Raw genomic sequence first — 9,434 nt, 5'->3', positions numbered from 1 at the left:
TCTGCTCTGACTCCATGTTTGTGCCCTCTGTTAAACAGCATTGATCCGACACACACATGCGGCTTCCCGTGACCGTGGAACTGGAGTCTCCACCGGCGAGCCATGTGGGAAGGTCATCAGCACTGCCTTCTGTGACGCAGTAGGCGTGAGAGTGTGACGTATGGGATATACTGCTGGTATGTGCTGGAGAGAGAGATAGAGAAGGAGAGAGATAGAGAGAGAGGGAGAGGAATAATGATCAGACCAGTGAAAGATATATATATAGACTCGGGTGGATGGTGCAGGAGAGGAAAAAGAGTGCACACTCTAAAGGGGATGCTCTCTAAAAATAGCAACAATGAATACGAGAGCTGGCTGCTAAAATTGTAGCATGCGCTCACGCACTGGCGTACTGTTTCTAAATGGAGGTCGTCTGTGCTGTTCCACACTGACGTCATTGCTGACGGAAAAGTACCTGCACTGGACACGAGCCGCACTCCGGTACTCTCCAGAGTTTTAAAGGAGGGAGGCTGGGGTGGAGGCTGTGTGTGTGTGTGTGTGTGTGTGTGTGTGTGTGTGTGAGTGTGTGTGTGTGTGTGTGAGTGTGTGTGTGTGTGAGTGTGTGTGTGTGTGTGTGTGTGAGTGTGTGTGTGTGTGTGAGTGTGTGTGCGTGCGGGTGGTGTGTACATGTATGTGTGTTTGTGGAGGGGAGGGGGGGGGGGTAGTGTTAGACAGCTGGGCAGTCATGTTAAAAGATTAAGCAGTTGCCCCTCTCTGCTCCTCATCCTTTTGTCTGGTCCACTCTGCTCTGCCCGGCTGGCTGGACTGCTGCAGTGGCCTCGAGCAATATTCCTAGAAGCTCCCAGGAGAGATTACGGCTGATGCCAGTGAGGTCACAAACACTCAAGGCTCGATAATCATTTAAAATGCATTGTGTTGAGGGAATGTGCTTTTTTAAGGACCCATCTGAATTGGTCTTAAAATATCAATAGGTACAGCATGATGATGCTGACTGCTCCCTGGTTTGCTTCTCACTAGACAACAACTTCCCAACAATCAACTACATGTGAGTTTAGGCATGTGTAATAATATAATGATGTATGTAAGATTATAATTGCATGTAAAGGTACCGCACTTCTTATTTAAATGCTCTCCTCCCTCTCTGCTGAGTCAGATCCATTTAAGGTAAAAATGTACTCTGGGTCCACAATCAAGAGAAACTTCAGTAGAAGAGGGATGAAGGCATGGTGCAGGGGTTGTGACTGCCCTCTCCTGGAAGACTTGTGTTACTGAACCTGCATTGCAAGGTCACCCAAGGCAACATCAAGAGTGAGTGGGCTCTCAATCACTCTGAAAAGCAGCCCTCCATAGTAGTGCATGGTGGTTGGTCGTGATTCATTAGCATGCTGGAGAGCTAGCCTAGCTAAAAGAACTTTCATGTCATGTGGCTTTTCTCATTAGTTATATATCTATGGATGGTTTCATTTGAAAGGAGTGGTTATTGGTGGTGCTGAACCTATTCTGGGATGTCAGGTTAGTTGTCAGTTTCCAACTCTTTTCCCCCCATTTCTTTTAGGGTTATTGAGTTTCATCTTCCACTGAGTCAGTCATGGAGGGAGATTTTTACCCAGCAACAATAAGGAGGGAGGGGGGAAAAGAAACCTGCATACTACCTCCATGAGACAGTGATAAATGTGAAGCACACCTAAAATAATGGGGTGCAATGTCATCAATTGTTCAGGTGCTACAACAAAAGGCTGCTCATAATCAGGGGGCCTATGTGGTTTCTGTGGGTTTGGAATGTTAATTTTTGGAGAGTGGTTGGACTGTCTTTAGAGGTCATTGGAGAAAAAATATGTCTCCATTTTTTTTACCTGTTTCAACCCTATTTTTTTTAAATTGTATATTTCACTATAATTAACACCATAAATTTCGCCTACATCACTGGCTATGATGAATAAAGTTCACAAAACAGTTATTATGACCGCCGCGCAGCGAAGCGGCGGTCATATAGGTTTAGTCAGATTTTTTTTTTTTTTTCTTTTTCGCATGCCCAAATTTCCGTCAATGATTCCCGGGACACTGAAAGACCGGGGTACACGAAACTTGGTGGGCATGTAACCCCACATGGATAGCATGGAACCATCGTTTTTCGTTTTGATCTGTAGCCCCCCCGCTGGACTGGACCCCCCGAAAGGAGGGTAGGGCAGACACAGTTTTCTGTGAATATCTCGAAAACCGTAGGGTTTAGGAGGACCATTTTTGTTTTGTATGTTGATCTCAAGGGGCCATGTCAACCCATTCCATAACCACTCATTTCATGTATAGCGCCACCTAGTTAAACACAAAAAAGTAAAAATGAGGTGTTGTAATTGAAGGTATCTGTGACCTAACATAGTTAAAACTGCACGAAATTGGAATTGTAGGATCATTATGACACCCTCTGTATGCACGCCAAGTTTTGTGGAATTCCGTTCATGGGGGGCCACACAATAAATTAATTTATGTTACTATACACCAACTGGCCTGTAGGTGGCCGGAGACAGTTTTCTGTGAATATCTCGAGAACCGTAGGGCCTAGGAGGTCCACCTTTTTTATGTATGTTGGTCTTAAGGGGGCATGTCAACCCATCCCATTACCACTTATTTCATGTATAGCGCCACCTAGTTAAAAATTAAAAAGCAAAAAATTAGGTGTTTTCATCACAATATCTCTGGCTGACAAGGTCAAAACTGCACGAAATTAAAAGTGTAGGATCATTATGACACCCTCCGAATGCATGCCAAGTTTTGTGTACTTTCGTTCATGGGGGGCCTTACAATAAAATCATTTATGTGTACATTTAGTGACGTACACCAACAAGGATTCCCGGGACACTGAAAGACCGGGGTACACAAAACTTGGTGGGCATGTACCCCCACATGGATAGCATGGAACCGTCATTCTTCGTTTTGATCTGTAGCCCCCCCGCTGGACTGGACCCCCCGAAAGGAGGGTAGGGCAGACACAGTTCTCTGTGAATATCTTGAGAACTGTAGGGCCTAGGATGACCAATTTTTTCTGTATGTTTGCCTCCAGGGGTCATGTTAACCCATTCCATGTGCACACATGTGCATAAACAGATACACACGCACACACATACATTTACAGTAATCATACGTATGACACATACTCACACAGTAGACATATGTACGCATGCATGCACATGCACAAACACACATACGCAGGCAAACACACAAGCACGCACATACACACACACACACACACCCACACACATAAACATAAATTTGTACACGCACACATGCACATAATTCAAGAATTTTTCCCGTCATCTACTCCCTGAATTTTTGGTCATTGATACCCGGGACACCGAACCACCGGGGTACATGAAATTTGGTGGGTATGTAGCCCCACTAGACTTTTACGGAAAAATTTCATTTCGTCCCCGGGGACCACCACCAGCCCCCCCCCCCCCACCCCCTGGGCTGGGCCCCCCGAACCGCAAAAAAAAAAAAAAACAGTTTTTCCTAAATAACTACCTGAACCGTGGCACTGAGGATGAAGAATCTTTTATGGTATGTTGGTCTCAAGGTCCCACATCAACCTGGCTCATAATCACTCATTTGTGATTTGCACCCCCACCCCCCGGTAAAAAATGAAAATGCAATATTATTCTGCTTTAATTGCCCCTATCTTCAGTTAAGATGTTCAGAACTGCACCAAATTTTATGTGTATGATTGACCTGGCATTCTCTGGGGGTATGCCAAGTTTTGTAGAATTTCATCCATGGGGGGGTCTAAAAAAATTAGGTTATGTGTACATTTAGTGACTGTACACTCATTGGCCTGTAAATGGCGGTGCACACATATACACATGCACACACACAGGCACCCACATACTATCGGTATTAGAACGGCCGATACATAATTACAAATTCAGTAGGATTAAAAGAAAGCCAAAATAAATATTCATCATCATCATCATGGCTGCATTTTCAGTATTGGCGATAAGTAGTCGTTTGTCCACTAGATGGCGCATCGTTGCAGTGAGACGTAATTTTGTTGGAAGTTAAAAGTGGGTTGGAAAAAACAATGGACGCTTCCTACAAGGACTGTAATTTACCGCAGCGGACATCTAATAAGGATAGGATGATGTTCACATGAAGTGTAATTCCCATTTCTTCTTGAAGCCGAAATAAATCTGAGGATGTTTATCGGACATGCTTGGTTTTTACTGCAGGTACGTTAATCTTGTAATATCAATAAGGACCTAGGTAATGTTACTGTTAGCGTTAGTTGAGTGATGGAGGCATTTGATTGATTGCATTTGTAGAAAACTATAAATGCGGTTATACCAAGCAAATTGATAGCAGCACTGTTTGTATCTTTCGACTGTCATTTATTGCACGTGCTACAAAATCATTCTGTGGAAGATTTACCAACGTTACACCGGTCTGATACAGTTTTGCCTATACATGCGTGAGACTGAGACGCCTGTTTATTTTGTTTTAAGTGCGTGCATGGTGTGAGAGGGGAATCGATGTGCTTTGATTACAGCTTGGTAGTTGTAGTCTTGTGAAATTAAAAAAGCACGTGTGTGTGAAGTATCCAAACAATGATACCTTCATTTCATTATGCCTGCTTTAGCAACACACCTTAAGCTACTGTGTAGTGGGTCCCATCTAGAAGTGGCTACTTCATTCGCGCTTTCCTTGACTCATGGAGCTGCTTGAATGTTATTAAAAATTTTCGCCACGATATGGCAGTTTAAGTCCGCTTGATACTGTAAGGCGTAAGCCATTGGTTTCCAAAGGAGATTTTATTTGTTTCGCCAGCATAGCCTATTGACAATTTATGTTGTAAATAGGCCTACCTTATAATCCTACCTGTAGCTTAGGGAAGCTAACAGCTTTCTATTAGGATCTAGTTTGTTAGTTACCGTTTTGTCATAACTCCCTGATGCATTTTTGCATTTAGAATAGCCAGAGCGTGTATATCTCAATCGGAAAATTAAACAATATCGGGTGCCTATGGACTAGGCTGGGTGAACCCAGCCTGATCTGCCCGCTATTTATTTTTTGATTTCTTAAAAGATTGAGCTTGGTCTGATGAAAGCCAGACTAGCCATGGACCTCAGTTACACAATGCAAGGGAACATGAATCAGCCTATATTTGCACGAACAATAACGGACAAAAGCTCTTCAACTTTGGCCCGTTAAAATGTGTATGAACAGTCTAGCGACGCATTTCATCAAGGCCCATTTGGACATGTCAGTTATTTGCACCACTGGTTAGATGTAAAACAGCATTTCGTTTCAGACTAGGCTACTGTTACTTAATTTGTGCATTAACAATAACGTTTCAGACTACTGTTACTTAATTTGTGCATTGACAATAAAGTATTACATGAACTAAAGATGACTAAAATCTTATGTAGAAGAAGAAACATTCACAAAAAATCCATCCATCCAAAAATGACCTTTGTTTTTGATAGCTGTTGAAAACGGCATGGAACTGACAGAGATGTTTTTGTTTATAAATACAAAAAAAATAAATAAATAAATAAATAAATAAATAAATAACATTATGCTGATACCTTTTGCTTTTCCCAAATACAATGTAGCCTACAGGTGTAAGTGACCTTTCATCAATCCAGTTGCAATGGATGAACTGTGATGAACTGCCCTACTTGTGATTGTTTAGAGATTTTAAAGGTTTTATAACAATGCTACATCTTCTTTGGCTATTCTACAATCTATTCACCTTTTCAGCACCAGTAGGCTACTTTCTGTGCAGCCGCACACACACACTCAGGCATGCCAAACAAGCATACACAAAAGTTTCAAGAGTGGGGGATGGAGTAAAATATGGAGACAAATTGAAGTGTGATTTATTTTCGTGGAACGGATGTACAGGACTGAGCGGCGGTCATATTTTGTACCGCTATGCGGTACATCTAGTTTTCAACAGTATGATTGTATGTCAGTATTATGATTGTATGTCAAACAATTAGAGATAAGATCAATAACCAATCAGTTTCACCAAATACACATACTCCATTGCTGAAAGCAAAAACATAACAGAATCACATATGAGACCTCAAACAACATTTAATTCATTTACATATACACAACATATTATCTCACCTCCACAATTTCCTCATTAAAATCTGCAACTAGTCTACTAAACCCTATTCCTACTCACCTTCGTAAGACTGCTCTCCCCTTCCTGGATAAGGCTAGCCCTAGGCTTCCATGGCTAGCCCGATGCCGAAGCACCACTATTGAAAAAGATGTTGGTAGCATCGGCTAACTAGCGCCAGATTTTGGAGTGCAGGGGACAAGCCGAGATGGGCTATGAGACATACGTTCACACTCGGTATCATGTTTCGATACACTTTAGGTCAATATCACACCGGAATTCTCCTTTAAGACATCTGTTATTAAGCCCTCCCTCAAAAAACCTAGCCTTGTATCAATACTGGTCCTCCTGGACCTCAGCGCTGCCTTTGACACCATAGACCATGACATACTACTTAGGCTTGAAAATTTGATAGGCATCAAAGACTCAGCACTCGCTTGGTTTAGATCAGTGGTTCTTAACTGGAACAGTCTTGGGACCCACAATTTTCCACTGTCATCAGGTTGCGACCCAATTTTTTTAGCGTTCAAGTCAATTTAAATGTAATTCTCAAATAACCATATATAACCATAACCATAACCAAATATATCCATAATAGGCCTATGTAATAATAACAATATTATTATTATTATTATTATTATTAGGCCTATTATCATCATCATTATATTATCATTGTTGTTATGATAACCATAATATAACCATATATAACCATAATAGGTCTGTGTAATATTATCATCATCATCATCATCATCATCATTATTATTATAATTATTATTATTATAGGCCTATTATCATTGTTGTTATTATTATTATTATTATAGGCCTAATTGTGTTTGCATCTGCATCCATTCTCTGACATGTCTTCAACGCGCTTGCTAATGGTGTCATTGGACAGCAGTATTGTTTTTAACTTATTTGCGGTCGCTTCATCGACCATCTCCCTCACCATATCCACAATTGCAGGTAAGATGAGGTCTTCTGCTATGGTGTGAGGTTTCTTGGCCTTCGCGATCCGGTGAGCTACGTGGTAAGATGCGCGGAGTGCCTGCACTTGTGTGGAGCATGTTGCCGTTAGCAGTCTCTGTGAAGCCCTCAGTTCTTGGCGCTGTCTTTGAAAGTACTCCACTGGTTTATCTTTGACCGTCGGGTGTTTTGTGTCCAGGTGCCGTTTCAGTTTCGACGGCTTCATGCTCTCATGTGCGAGTGTCTCACCACATACCACACAGATGGGTTTCTGAACCATTGTCCTCGACACAACTAAATCCATATTTCAAATATTCGGGATTGTACCTTCGTTTCGACATCGTGTTCATTCAAATGACTGCACGTTATCTCGCATAAACACTCCGACAGTATCTATGGCAGCAGATGATATGGAGCTAAAATCGTCTGTCAAAATAAGAGTGGAAATTGTTGCCGGGAAAAGTTGGACGTGTTTTTTTTTTTTAACCGTATAAATGAATTAGCATTTTTTTCACCACAGCTCTGCGACCCACCAAGGACCCCTCCGCGACCCACCAGTTAAGAAACACTGGTTTAGATCATACCTTCCTAACAGTCAACAATTTGTACAGGTCCATAATAAACCATCTACCCAGATTATGGTAAAATATGGAGTGCCTCAAGGCTCAGTACTGGGGCCCCTGTTGTTTAGCAGATGATACATAACTATACCTCTCCATTAAACCTGATGAATTAATCCTGTTAGCCAAACTTGACACATGTATAAGAGATATAAAGACATGGATGACATTATTTCCTGCTCTTGAACTCAGATAAAACAGAAGTCACGGTTTTAGGTTCTAAAAAGATGAGGGATATCCTATCCACATCACAGGCTACATATAGTGATCTTCCACTGACCTCACAGATCACCAAAACTTAATTTTACCATTTAAGGAACATTTCAAAGATAAGGAAGTCCTTATCCTTACCAGATGCCGAGAAATGAATCCATGCTTTTGTCACCTCAAGGATAGACTATTGCAATGCTATTACGCTGGCTGTAATAATACCTGTCTAAAGACCTTACAGCTTATACAAAATGGTCACACACACAAAAAATATGAACATATTTCCCCCATCCTAGCATCCTTACACTGGCTACCTGTTAAAAGTAATTGACTTCAAAATATTACTTATATCTTTTGGTTGGTTGCCTGCATTGAAAGAGGACACCTCATGAAGACGCTCTTTTGTCTGCTTCTGACAGAAGAAACACTTTTGGTGGCAGCAGCTACTGCTGAACAAGTGTACATAGTCCCTCTAGATGGACTTGATGCAGTTGCAGGTGTTGCTGCAGGTTCAGAAGATGGTCTACCACGTCTTTTCTAAAGACACTGAGTCTGCCTGCTTCACACGACTTCTAGTAGCAAATCTTAGCATGCTGCAGATGCTTACTGTTACAGGTGGATTTGTAGCAGTTCGTGTGCCAAACTGCGTTGTTCTGTTGTTAAATAACTGCACTGTAACAATGTAATATTTGGCTGATCTGTGATCACCATCTCCATACTCTCTCATGGACAAAAACAAGAAATTTGGCATATGTCTCTAGTGATGGGTCATAGATAGATAGATAGATAGATAGATAGATAGATAGATACTTTATTGATCCCCAGGGGAAATTCAAGGTCTCAGCAGCATACAGACAACACATACACATTCTTTAACAGCAGAAAGAGTAATTAAAGTATATCATATAAAAACACAACTAAGCAATAAGGACAGTAGAAGATAAAGAATATGCTAAATATACTAAAATACAAACTATACTAACTAACACTTAATCTAAATCAATTCTAAAAACAGTATCCACATAGTGGTGATTAATCAATCAGAGGTGCTTGCAATGACTGAGGCAGGGACTGAGCCTGTGATTCTCTGTGCACAGTAAGGTAAGGTAAGGTGCTCTGTGTGAATGAGTGTGATGGTGATAGTGCAATGGTGATAGTAATGGTGATAGGGTCATTCACCAGTCCACACATACCTGCCACTGGATACATAGCCCAAAATCTGTTTATTTTAGAATATGTGTGCCATCACCTGACTAACAGAAAGACACACCTCAGAATATAACCTAATTAGACTGTGCCACCATGAACTATGAAAATGTGCTTGCTCAAATGTAGAAGGCTAGAAGGTCACTAATATCACCAACCATGAAGAACAGAGCACTATGTGCTTCAGGTTATTTGATATTCTAAATTCTAATGCCAGCTATCAACAGCCAGCTGTCACTGGTAGTGTATCTCTTTCTCTCTCTTACACACACACACACACTCACCTGTCTGTTTGTCTATCTTACCCTTTCTTT

The sequence above is a fragment of the Alosa sapidissima genome, chromosome 23 (assembly GCF_018492685.1).
Source record: "Alosa sapidissima isolate fAloSap1 chromosome 23, fAloSap1.pri, whole genome shotgun sequence".
Classification (NCBI taxonomy): domain Eukaryota; kingdom Metazoa; phylum Chordata; class Actinopteri; order Clupeiformes; family Clupeidae; genus Alosa; species Alosa sapidissima.
The sequence above is the reverse complement of the archived record's forward strand: the minus strand, read 5'-3'. Positions refer to the sequence as shown.